The 12,157-nt window shown below is 44.1% G+C and overlaps 1 protein-coding gene across 4 annotated transcripts in view; it reads left to right on the top strand.

Annotated features, from left to right (window-relative positions):
• The window catches only part of LOC103176971 (plexin-B2), a 175,880-nt gene that overhangs the window by 106,889 nt on the left and 56,834 nt on the right, over positions 1 to 12,157 (top strand). The window lies entirely within an intron of this gene.

Here is a 12,157-nt window from a genome sequence, read left to right as displayed (position 1 = left end):
AAAACAAATAACATTTGTATGGGGGCTTTCATGTCGGGAGGACGTCCCAAGGCGCTGGACAGTCAGGGATTTCGACTCAAGCTGGGGGTTGGGATCAGGAGAGTCGGAAGGCAGGGAGGGTGACCGAAGGCGCAGTCGAAGAGGAAAATCTTGAGAGGTACCCTGAAGGCGACGAGGGAGGGAGCGAGGCAAAGGGACTGTGGGATGGAGTTCTAAAGGGCGGAGTGAAGCTGAATGCTCGACCTCCGATAGTGGGGCGGACCGGACAGATATAATAATAATAATAATCCTTGCATTTGATATAGCGCTTTTCACGTCGGGAGGACGTCCCAAAGCGCTTCACAGAACACACTGTAAAGTGAATTGACTGTATATTTGTGGGCGAACGCAGCAGCCAATTGCGCACAGCAATGTCCCACAAACAGTCGTAGATTGAAAATGACCAATTTTATTATTGTTTTTGGTTTTGGAGGGATTATTATTAGGCTCTGTGTGGAGTAAGGAAACTTGCCCAAGTTTTCGCCCTCTGCCTGGAATTGAACTCAGGTTTCTCGCTTGCAAAGCGAGTGCTCTAACTACAGGACTACACATATGGAGCAGGGCAGAGCCTGCTGAGTGGAGGGAGCGGACAGGTCGATAATTCAAACATCCCGATTGAGGGAAGCGTCATCCTCTATCTTGCTTGTCAATTCCCTTTAGAGGCATTGGAAAGCTGTTGTGTGCTACAGTCGTGCCTGGTTTCAGTAACCCACCATTGAACAGGAGTCAGGAGCATCCATAATGGGTAGCATGAAATCAAGGGGCCTACAGGAGAATTGGGCAATAAGATTGGCATTAGCTGAGCCTTGTCCTGGCAACACCAATACCAAAGCGCTTCACAGAATATACTGTAAAGTGAATTGACTATATTTTGTGGGCAAAATGCAGCAGCCGATCGCACAGTGCAGTCTCCTACAAACAATCATGGATTGAGTGACCAAATTCTTATTGTAATTTTTTTTGAGGGAATATTATCCCCGGTTAGCGATCTGCCGATCGACTAATAACCGGGTTCCTACTTACTCCAAGGAGGTGTTTGGAAACTTGCCTAAGATTCCGCCCTGCCCGGGTATCAAAATATTCTTGATTATAAAGTGTGGGCGAAATCGAGCAGAAAATGTAAGAGCGGAGTGATCGATTACACTCACTCTTCATTTACAGTTCACCCTCCTGCTGGTTAAACTACCCATGCTGTGAATCTATTGAATCTACACAAACCTGGGAGTAATGAGGCAACAGATGAATCTATAACGAAACAGTAATCTCGCTGAGAGCTCCATTAACTTTCTCAAACTTTGGTTAACCCCAGAACGACCAAACATCTGTCGAGAGTCTGCTAGGTATGTTAGTCATTCACTTCATGACTGCAAGCTCTTTGTGTGACGCTTTGCCGTTTTAGGTGCTGCGCTGAACGCAAGGATTATATTGATAATAATCCTTGCATTTGACATAGCGCCTTATCACATTGTCGAGACACCTCACAGCGCTTCACAGAATATACTGCAAAGTGGATTGACTGTGTGTTTTGCGGGCGAAACGCGGCAGCCAATTGCGCACAGCGACGTCCCACAAACGGTCTGGGATTGAGTGACCAATTATTATTTTTTTTCTACAATAATCTAGAAATATACGCAGATCGTGCAAAAGTCTGTACGTTCCACTGACACAAGTCATTTAGCATCTGCTAATGAAGAGTGTGACACCTGCTCGCCCACACAAGCCACATCACAGCAGAATTGCGACAGATCAGTGTGAAAAATCTCGGTGTGGCTGGGGTTTGAAACTTGGATTTTTGCAGCGGGGGAGAAAGACCAACTCCCTGAATGCTCCCGGTCTCAGTAATACTCTTAACAGAAGGCAAAATTCTGCAGACGTTGGAAATCAGAAATAAAAACAGAAATCTGAAATAACTCACTTTCCTCTCTCCATAGATGCTGCCCGACCTGCTGAGTGTTCCCAGCAAACTCTCTTTCGCTCTCCTCTGTCTCCCCTCTCTCTCTCTCTCTCTCCTTACGTTTCTAAACCTATCGCTGGGAACACTCAGCAGGTCGGGCATCATCTATGGAGAGAAGAAAGTGAGTTAACGATTCAGGTCATCGACCTGCTGAGTCTCTCTCCTCTCTGTTACGTCCCTCTCTCCGTACAATCTTCCAACATATGAGACACCCATACGGCAGCTTCATGATGTCTCTTTGCACAAAGAGAGAAAGATGTTCTACGTGTAACAAGGTTTCCACCTGCTTCAAGTGGACGTACAGTAGAAATGTTACAACGTGGGTTTGCTTGCAGTGCAGTTGGGCGTGACACAGACAGACGGGCGCAGGCAGCAATCTCACATTAAAATCCACATTAAAAAAAATGACCAATTTCTGAGTCAAGTCAAAACTGATGCCACTCTCTGTACACACGGAATGATTAAATGACCATCATTCATGTGTGAGCGCAGATCGGGATTTGTACCTGTGACTTTCTGACCCGATCCTGTATGAGCCAGGGTTGCACTAGACCAAGTAGGCTATGGGGGTACGGCGGGGTAGGGGGCTGCTATTTTATATGTATTATGTTATCGAAGAGCCAATGTGACATTTGCGTTGTTACTAACTTTAGGGAGAACTTGAAAGGGCAGTATGGTAAGGTTTTGAGCTTTTTTTTCATTGTACCTTTCAGCTGTCTGCAGCTTTCTCATGGGGCCAAAATTGTTCCTGGTGTTTTATTTACATTAACATCAGGTTTTTCCCTGCTCGGGCCTCTTATTCTCAGTTATGCAGAACACGGTTTCCTCTTTGTCTGTATAGGTTCATTTTTCTGCCCTTGTTTTGCTCCTTCCTGTTTGCTTCTCTCTCTCTCTCTCTCCTCTGTCTCCTTTCTCTCTCTCTCCTAGTTTGTGTTACGTAAATGTGGTTTCTTGAACCCCAGCTGTGGTGGTGATTCCTCTTTTAGTTCAGAATAATGCTAATAATACTACTAACAATAAACCTTGCATTTGATACAGCGCCTCATCACGTCTTTGAGATGTCTCAAAGTGCTTCACAAAATATACTGTACAGTGAATCGACTGTATATTTTGTGGGCAGAACACGGCAGCCAATTGCACCCAGTAGCGTCTCACAAACAGTCATGGATTGAGTGACCACATTTTTTTTTGAAGGGATAATTACCCCCGGAAAAGTGATCTGACAATCGACTAACAACCAGGTTCCTACGTACTGCAAGGTAAACAGGCGTGTGGAGTCGGGAAACTTGCCTAAGGTTTCGCCCTGTCCGGGAATCAAACCCAGATCCTCTCGCTTGCGAGGTGAGTGCTCTAACCAATAAACTACAGGAGCTTACGGACTTGGAAACATCCTCCTTGAATTGAAAGGCTATACCAATTGCAAGGAATATTTATTAATATTGCTAGAATTCCTAATTTAGGATCAGAAGCTTGTGGGTTCAATCCCCACAGCTCACCCTAGGCTGAAACTCCAGTGCAGTGCTGGGAGGGAACACTGCTTTGTCAGAGGTGCCATCCTTCAAATGAGATGTGAAACTGGGGGGTCCCGTTGATCTGTTCGGGTGAAAGTTAAAGATCCTTTGGCAACATTCAATGAAGCAAAGGGGAGTTTGCCCCCTGTCTCCTGGCCAACATTCCTCTACAAAAGTCATTCATTCATTCATTTCATGGTTCAGCGCATGTTGGCTGCCACACTCCCTTTCATATAGTCACGACACTTGAAGCACTTGTATATTTTGATGCTCCAGCTGCCATATCAAATGGTAGGATTTTTATTACTAATCTCGGCAGTGGCCTTGGTTGGCATTGCTTAAGCTGTACTTTTTTCGACCGCTCTCTTCCCTTCCGCCTACTCTCTTTGATTAGGTGAGTAATATTTCACGGCGGTATGCAGTTCTCGTCAATAAATTCAATAATAATTTGGTCGCTCAACCCATGACTGCTTGTGGGGGGCACTGCTGTGCGCAATTGGCTGCTACGTTTTAGCCCACAAATATACAGTCAATTCACTTTACAGTCTATTCCGTGAAGCGCTTTGGGACGTCCTCCTGACGTGAAAAGCGCTATATCAAATGCAAGGATTATTATTATTATTATTATACAGTCAATTCATTCACTTGGCAGTATATTCTGTGAGGCGCTTTGAGACGTCTCAACGATGTGATAAGGCGTTATATAAAAAGCGAGGATTATTATTATAATAGTTATTTTTATTTCCTGAAATGACTTGACCAAGAGTAGATGTTTGCGAATGGGCCCTATTGATGCCTCCGCTGTTTGCCAACATAAATACAAAGGAATGTCTGGCAAATCCAAGTGCTCCTTCTTGGCACTCAGTGACTTTTCCAGGATTTTTTCTCTTATTCCCAATGCAACTGGTACAAACAACACATCCCTCTTCTGGCAGAGTGCATGCACGCAGTGTCACTGCCGTTTACGAGAGACATTCACGGAGAGTGAAGTATATTCCCAACTTTTTCCTTCGCAAGCTGCGGAGGATCATTCAGAGCTCTGCAACTCGTGTCCTCTCCCGCAACAGACTCTGTGACCCTATCACTCCTGCTCTCTCCCGGCTCCACTGGCTCCCCATTCCCCAGAGAATAGAGTTCAAATCCACGGTCTTGCTCCTTCCTACCTGTGTGACCTGCTAACCCCATGTCAACTTGTCCGCTCAGTCTGCTCCATATCCTCCCGGCCGGCCGGTCCCACCTTCAGCCTCTTTGCACCCACGCCCCCCCCCCCCCCCCCCCTTCCTTTGCAACTCCATCCCACAGTCCCTTCGCCTTGCTCCCTTCCTTGCCTCCTATAAGGCACATCTCAAGACCCTCCTCTTCGACCACGCCTTCGGACACCCTCTTACCCCTACCCACTGCCCTCCACCCCTCCTGATCCCAACTCCCTGCTTTGGTCCAAATTCCTGATGTCCAGCACCTTGGCTGTGCAATTGGCTGCTGCTTTTCGCCCACAAAATACCCAGTCAATCCACTTTACAATATATTCTGTGAAGCGCTTTGAGATGTCTCAACGAGATGTTAAGGCGCTATATCAAATGCACATCTTATTATTAAGGTAAATCACTTTGGAGCAGGGTTCCCGCAGGTTGACACAATGTACAGATGGTTTCCAGAAGCTGTGCACATTTCCTTGACTTGGGTTCATTATTGAAGGATTCCAACACAAAATATTGCAAACAAGACCCTTGTATGTGATGTGATTTCTTCTTTACCGTTCGTGCAAAGCACCCAAACAAATGGTGGCTGCAGCTCACCCTTAATTACACTGAACGAGACACGAGAATCATATGCAGTGTGTAATGGGATGATTGCAGCAAATTGTTTAATTGAAGGAGTAGCATCTCATGAGAGAGTTCTGTTGATGTAAGAGAAGGTATGGAAATGTTAAAAAAAAGTGTATATTCCAGGAAAAATCTTTTTTTTGCTAAATGGCTACCCAATTCTCTCTTGACTTTCCTGACCTCCTCATCTATCTCCACCACTATAATAATCCTCGCATTTGATATAGCGTCTTATCGCGCCATTGAAATGTCTCAAAGCGCTTCACAGAATATACTGTGTATTTTGTGGGCGAATGCGGACACCAGCTGGGCACAACAACATCCCACAAATAGTCGGGCAGTCCCACTAGTCAGGACAGTATATTCCACAAGCTCGGACAATAACAAACTAATGCTCTGTCTGACGTCTCCAGATTATGACCCCTCAGTTTTGCGTCTGGTGCTCCCATCACACGCTACACTGACTCCCACCGCCCCTGCACACCCCCACACCATCCCTCTCTTAATTTGCCTTCACGAATCTGCCATCTGTAAACAGTAGTCTTTGTGGTACATTTCACAAACCACCTGCATCTTTAGATAAGATTATGCAGGATCAAAAGACCAACATTTCTAAGATTGAAAGCTGATACCTGAAGCATTTGATAAAACAATGTCTGTTTTCCCAGGACATGTTTGTTCCTGGTTAGTTAGTTCTACAGAACATGTAACACAACATACATTGTACGGTTTCTTAACTAAGATGAAAGATGGCCAGGAGCTTCTCAAACTATTGAGGATATTGTTGCCATTCTAAATCTAATCCTGTGATCTGACCTATAGTCGGGAGCGTTGAAGATGTTGGAAATTGATTCTGCTCTGCAAATTGAGATTGGAGGAGTGACTGATGACAATGTTCAACCGTTGCAATACTCATCTGTTCTATTGTATATAAACTTGAGTGGATCAGATATCTATATCCAAGTTTTAATGGATAACTGCAACTAATCCTAGAAGCAGGGTAGTTCCAACTCAAGTAATAAGCCGTACATTATAAAGACAGACTAAGTTGTAAACTAGATTATGGTGTGATGTAAATTGGTCACTTCAATTCATGACTGTTTGTGGGACACTGCTGTGCGCAATTGGCTGCCACGTTTCGCCCACAAATATACAGTCAATTAACTTTACAATGTATTCTGTGAAGCGCTTTGAGACGTCTAGAAGACGTAAAAAGAGCTATATCAAATTCAAGGATAATAATATTAATATACAATCAATTACTTTACATCCTGTGAAGTGTTTTGAGACATTTCAACGACGTGATAAGGCGCTATATCAAATACAAATACAATGATTATTATAATTACTTTTGAGGTAGGGCACCTGTCTGAACATGAAGGGTATCGCTGTGAAACTGAATCCCATCCTTGGCTGAGGTTCATTCCAGGAGCTGGAATGAGTTAACAGGAAGTGCGATTGAGGCTAGCTCAGAATGAGGAAAGAAGAGAACAAATTAGACAAAGGGTCTATTGTGGCACTCAGTGAGATCAACCAACACAGAGCAAGGCAGAGCTTGATCCTGGGACCTTGTGGGTCCACGCAGTTCAGTTCCATTGCGATCAGCAGCTTCACTGACAGCCCAAGCCTGCACTTGGCACTCGTTGGACATCAAATGCTCAGAACTGCAAACAATTGGGTCACTCAATGCTGCGTTTTGCACACACAACACAGTCAATCCACTTTACAGTATATTCTGTGAAGCGCTTTGAGACGTCTCAATGACATGATAAGGCTCTATATCAAAATGCAAGAATTATTATTAACTATACTGTAACTCGTGCTCCGAGACGTTGCCCCACTCAAGTTACTGTTGTAGTTACTATCCTCTGGGGGTGGAGGTAAGCGGTTTCTCCTTGGAGATGAGCTGGCTCCATGGTACATGCTTTGGCAACAGAATGGCAATATCAGCTTATCTCTCTGTGGCAGTCTCGGTCGTCTAGTTCCTGAGCAAGGTGGGTCCATAGTACTCCAAGGCACTGCTGGTAACAGATCAGTTAGCTCTTTGGCAGGACTTGGAGGGGCAAACTGGTCACTGGGTGCAGGGATTCTTTCTACTCTGTATTAAGAGCAAACTAGGGTAAGTCCTAGCTGGGCAAGTTGGTTAAACTCCCATCAATAGCTCAATGCACACTCTGGGGTTACTCAAACCTTGGCTCTTGCCTAACAGTCTTCATAATCAGGTAAAGCTCCTCTAAGACATTTCCATGAGTAGGTCGCATATATATGTGGAACTTTTAGTCTGCTTTGAGTACTTTTTAAATAGGGAAGTGGGTTCCTGCAATATATGAGACATTTTGCTCACCAAAATCGAACTGACCTCATTGGGAAACGTTCAAATTTAGAACGTTACCCAATGTGCAGTCATCAGGTTTGGCTCCAAATTGTAACAGTGAATGAATAGAAATAGGAAAATGAAAAGGCCAGAATTATCATGGAAACTAAGGAATTCATAAAAGTGAAGAAAAGTAGTGGCGAGAGTTATTTTTGTAAAAATATTCATTCCAATTTTTTTGTATGATGCGAAACTGCAAATTTCCACATGTTTCAATCCACTGTGACTGAAGATCGTGGGGTCCTGTAGCTCAGTGGTTAGAGCACTCGCTTCGCAAGTGAGAGACCTGCAATCAATTCCCGGCAGGGCAAAATGTTTACTCCACAAGCCTCTGTTTACCTAGGAACCCGGTTGTTAGTTGATTGGCGGATCGCTTTTCCAGAGGTAATAATTCCTTCCAAAAAAAAATCCAATAATAATAATTTGGTCATTTTCAATCCACGACTGTTTATGGGACACTGCTGTGCGCAATTACCTGCCACGTTTCATCCACAAAATATACAGTCAATTCACTTCACAGTATATTCTGTGAAGCGCTTTGAGACATCTCAAAGACACGATAAGGTGCTATATCAAATGCAAGGATTATTATTACTATTATTTCGGGCTCCTCTTATCAGGATTGAGCATTCCCTTATTTATTGTCTGTCCAATGTATTCCTCCCTCTCTTAAATTGCCTGTGATCAATCCCTGATCGCTTTGAAGTACCTTAAGACGTCTCAGTGACTTAATAAGGCACTAAATCAAATGAAAGCATTATTTTATTCTTATGATAAAAGACTGTGTCTGTGGAGAGAGAGAGAGAGAGAAAGAGATAGGGGCTGTTTTCTGCATTCATTTAGATATTAATCCTTGCATTTGGTATCATGCCTTTCACATCGGGAGGAAGTCCTAAAGTGCTTCACACGATTTACTGTGAAGTGGAGTGACTGTATTTTGTGAGCCAACAAGCACAGTATTGTCCCACAAACAGTTGTGAAGTGCGTGCCCAATTTTATTTGAGGGCCAGGATTGTTGGCCAGGACAGCAGGAGAAACTCCCTTCTGCCTTCGAATAGTGCAATGGGATCTTTAATGTTCATCTGAACAGGACCTTGCTTTAATGTCTCATTCGAAGGACAGTACCTCCAATAATGCAACACACCCCCAGCACTGCATTGGGGTGTCAGCTCAGACAGTGTGATTCCAAGTCCTGACGTGGGGTTGGAGAAAGCTGAATCCCTCCGTCATAAGTACCTTAGATTAAACATGGAATTGATGAATAATGACATGGTATACATCCACAAATACAAATAAAGCCTTAGCACGTCTTCGAGACGTCTCAAAGCGCTTCACGGAATATACTGTAAAGTGAATTGACTCTATTAACTTGTGAGCGAAACGTGGCAGCCAATTGCGCACAGCAGTGTCCCACAAACAGTCGTGGGGACTGAGGGACCAATTGCATTGAATGAATGAGCTACAACCATGAAATTCAAGTAAGGCCTGAATGACCCAAAATGAATTGGTCACTCACCTCGTACAGTGCGGCCCCACTATTTGGATATAATGCGGCTGAAATATGAACCCCAAGAATTTTCCCGCAGTGTGCCCTGAACCCGAGGTTTCCGATGGATTTTAATAATAATAATAATAATAATCCTTGCATTTGATATAGCGCTTTTCACGTCGGGAAGACGTCCCAAAGCGCTTCACAGAACACACTGTAAAGTGAATTGACTTTGTGGGCGAACGCGGCAGCCAATTGCGCTCAGCAATGTCCCACAAACAGTCGTAGATTGAAAATGACCAATTTTTATTATTGTTTTTGGTTTTGGAGGGATTATTATTAGGCTTTGTGTGGAGTAAGGAAACTTGCCCAAGGTTTCGCCCTGACCTGCCTGGAATTGAACTCGGGTCTCTCACTTGCAAAGCGAGTGCTCTAACCACTGAGCTACCGGACTCCACATTTTGTGTGCAGTTGCCGACAAGGTAGAGAGAGAGGGGAAGGACGTGCTACCCAAACACATGTTTTCAGAGTGAGGTTTGTTCCACTGATCTTGTGCTTGGACTTCCTCATTTGAACTTCGGATTCCAGCATTCATTCATATTTTAGCGAACTCGCATCTGGAAATCATTAACCACAGGAGCCAAGGGAGGTGCTTCAAGCTGTGCTGCAATATTATGAATTGTCAAAAGACCTATGCCCTAGGAAGAGATTTTGTCCATTATTCCTCGGAATGTCAAGCTGTGTCTCTCTTCCCTCTCCCCTTTACCCCCGCGGCTGCTGTGTTATTTACTCCTCCCTTTCTGTCTCCCCCACTCCCCCCCACGCATACAGATGCTAAATTCCTGAGCTGAGTGTGGAGTGCAGATGTTTCTCAATGTTAAAGAAGAGAAGAGGCTCCTTCATGTTCTGCTCCTGTTCGCAGGGATTATTATGTTGTACCTAAGAATTTGTCAGGCGAAAGAAGACCAAGATCCATCCTTCCACCATTCTGGCAGTCGCTTGACATTTTGTGTCCCAAACTATATACTGTATTCCGAGATATTATTTTCCAACAGAAATCTATCTAATTTGCTCTTGAAACAAATGACACTTTCTGCTTCCGTTGTCTCCCTCTCCTCCCTACCCTGAGTGGCTTAGCCCAGGGAACTGAGCGCGAGCGTATTGGCAAAGGGCAAGAATTTAAAAAAAACTTAAGGAACTAATTTGCGCCTTCGGCCACCTCACACCTAACAGTGGCATAAATATGGCCTTTTATTATCCGATCCATATGACCCAGGCTTCACTGGGCCTCAATTTGGACCAAAATTGCATCAACACGTTTACAGTAGCACCGTTAAATGTTTACCAGCTGGCAGTCGGGCAGATTCCCTGCGGGTCCAGCATTGTTCATGATGAAAGGGAAATAATTGAGTGAAATGGGGGCAGGGTAGCATTGTAGTTTCAAGACTTTCGATACTTAGCTGTTTTTTTGAGGGAAGAGCGAGTATACGGTAAAGGCTGCAGTCCATCAGCACACATCCAGCCCTCTCGCAGATGAATTATAGTGTCCTGTAGCATATTGGTTAGAGCACTCACCTCGCAAGCGAGAGAACCCGGGTTCGATTCCCGGGCAGGGCGAAACCGAAGGCAACTTTCCTTACTCCACGCACCTTTGTATTACCTAGCATTAAATAGGAACCCGGTTGTTAGTCGATTGGCAGATTTAGTTTCCAGGGGCAATAACCTCTTCAAAAAATAATAATAATAATTCAGTCACTCAATCCACGACTGTTTGTGGGACACTGCTGTGCGCAATTGGTTGCGCATTTCGCCCACAAAATATACCGCCAATTCTCTCAGAAAGACTTGATAAGGCACTGTATCAAATGCAAGGATTATTATTATTTATCTCTCTTTCCAAGATCGCCCCAGTCAAGGGGCTAATTTCCATTCGGCCAGGTGTGAAAAAGTAGCATCTTTATTCACTTGCTTACTGTGACTCTTTCCCAAGGTAATTAGCCAATGAAAAAAAGATGTAAAAGGCATTGCAAATAAACAGTACAGTTCTGTTTCATTTAGATGGCCCGTATTTTATACCTCTATATAATGAAAGGCTTTTGAAGGAAGAAATGAACTCTTCGACTACCAATGGGTCTGCTATTCTGTATAATGAACATCCTCCCCCTCCCTTCCCATTGATAGTAGAGTAACAAGAACACAGGAAATCCCCATCTCTCAGTTGGCATTCAAAAAGAATGTGAGGCTAATGTTTAATGATCCAGGCGTGACCCTTCATCTGCACTTGAACAGGGTTGTGAAATCCCCTTTTAAAGCCCAGAGAAGTAAACTGTTGGGGTGGGAGTTTTACAAAGAGATTAGAAAGTTATTATGTCAGGACACGAGCAGCCCATACACAGATAATTAAATGTTATTAATTGGGGGAGGCTGGAGAGAGAAGAAGACAATAACAAAACAACTTGTATTTATATAGCGTCGCTCATCCTTATATAAATGCATATAAGTCCGAGGTTGCTTGACAGGGGCAGAGCATGGTCGAAGGGGAAGGCACGACCTGAAGTTGGGGAAGGAGAGGGCAAGGCAGGGAAATAAAACAAACGAGACAATGGTGGTGTGACAGGCAGAGAGAAAGACAGAGGGAGAGAGACGGACAGAAAACAAACCTAGGATGGAGAGGGAAATGGAAGATATAGCCAACGTTTGTTAATGTTCAGGTACAAAGAGATGAGTAAATAATACTAATAATTTGGTCACTTAATCCACGACTGTTTGTGGGACAGTGCTGTGCGCAATTGGCTGCCGCGTTTTGCCCACAAAACACACAGTCAATTCGCTTTACAGTATATTCTGTGAAGCGCTTTGAGACATCTTGAAGACGTGATGAGGGGCTATATTAAATTGCAAGGATTACTGTTATTATCCTATCGCTGATGGTTGTTTTGAGCTTCGATGAATCAGATCAGCGTGGTT

This window comes from Callorhinchus milii, unplaced genomic scaffold, assembly GCF_018977255.1.
Source record: "Callorhinchus milii isolate IMCB2004 unplaced genomic scaffold, IMCB_Cmil_1.0 Scaffold5, whole genome shotgun sequence".
In the NCBI taxonomy this organism is placed as follows: Eukaryota; Metazoa; Chordata; class Chondrichthyes; order Chimaeriformes; family Callorhinchidae; genus Callorhinchus; species Callorhinchus milii.
Note: the sequence above shows the minus strand (reverse complement) of the source record. Positions and strands in the feature narration are given on the sequence as shown.